This window comes from Schistocerca serialis, chromosome 8 (assembly GCF_023864345.2).
Source record: "Schistocerca serialis cubense isolate TAMUIC-IGC-003099 chromosome 8, iqSchSeri2.2, whole genome shotgun sequence".
Classification (NCBI taxonomy): Eukaryota; Metazoa; Arthropoda; class Insecta; order Orthoptera; family Acrididae; genus Schistocerca; species Schistocerca serialis.
Window position 1 is genome coordinate 614,023,082 of NC_064645.1, and position 1,472 is coordinate 614,024,553.

Genomic DNA, 1,472 nt, shown 5'->3' on the forward strand with positions numbered 1-1,472 from the left:
TACTGTGCCCCAGTGATTTTAGTTCCTTTTCCCATTTTATTTCATTCCTCTTTAAATATTCTCATCGACAGCTGAGGCTCATCTGAGTTCAGGTCTTACAGTCCACGACTTACAGACCCCACTTCGATTTTTTGTGAACTAATCAGCCAGCTGTCAGCTAACACTTGCCATGCATGCAACTGACGCCACTTCTCGTCTTTCTTCTTCGCAGTCTACGACTCATTATCAAATATTGTAGTAGGAACATATAATCTTTCCATATGTTTCGAATTAATTATTATTCACGACCGGGTACCGACGCAAAGAGTGTTGAAAAAGTGCTGAGTATTTTAAAAGAGGGTACCATTTATGGAAAGAATGAAAACAAGGCTATTAAACGTTCGACAGAGAGCTTCGATGTCTCTCTCTGTGTGATAGTATACTTACATATTAATCTGAGCATTAGGTGGTCTGGAGTCAGTTGTGTGATTCGAGATGTGTTTTATTGCAGTTTTAGGCATATTAAGGTAGTATTATTGTATGATTAACCACTCGCAGCTCAAGGTATGTATAACTGCATTATACTACTTGAACAAATTACTAGACTTTCGTGTTTGCTGTTGTGCTGTTTTTGCATATTAATGATTTAGTACAATTTGCCCTTCTCTTGTTAGCACTGGAAGTCTACTACTCAACAAGAGACGTGTGTTCTGCTATCATAAAATGAAAGTAGCCTGCGAGCCCGTGGCCTCTACACTTCCTGATCAGAAGCACGCGGACACCTGTTAGTGGGCGTTAATGTTGGATGTGCCCACCCTTAGGACGGCTTCAACTCTACTGGGAACACTTTAAATAACGCGTCTGGGTGACTGGAAGAATGGAAGCCCATTCATCCTCAAGAGCCGAAACCAGAGAAGATAGTGATGTTGGACGCTGCAGTCTGAAGCGAAATCGACGTTATAACTCATCCCGAATGTGTTCCAGTTTGTAACGCCGGAAATGCATATCCATTTATTGTACTATTACTTTTTTTCCTTGTTTTGTTACCTCAAGATATGGCATTTCTGTCTCTTTATATATTGTAATTGTTTTACTGTTTGTATATATATGTTTATGCACTTATGTCTATGTATAATTGGTTTGTTTCGTAAATATTATTTGTATTTTTACGCTGGGTCTTGCCTAGGGAAAACTGCTATCGAACGATTACATCGATGGGTCGTGTGAAGAATCAAAGTGTGTAGGATCTTTGGTAGTGTTAACTCTGCCGCGTGGAGCGCGGGCAGAGGGAGTCTGGCTGGAGTAGCGAGTGGAGCAGGTGTGTGGTGTGAAGCTCCCGCGAGTTGCCGCGCTTTCGGGGTTTGGCAGCATGTAATTGCGCTCGACTTGCGATGATAGTTTCTGACACGGTGTCGCGGACGGGAAGCATTAGCTGGCGCACATCAAGAGCCCGTTTCGTCTGGTGACCGTGTCGAGAAGAAGGCGCGCCAACA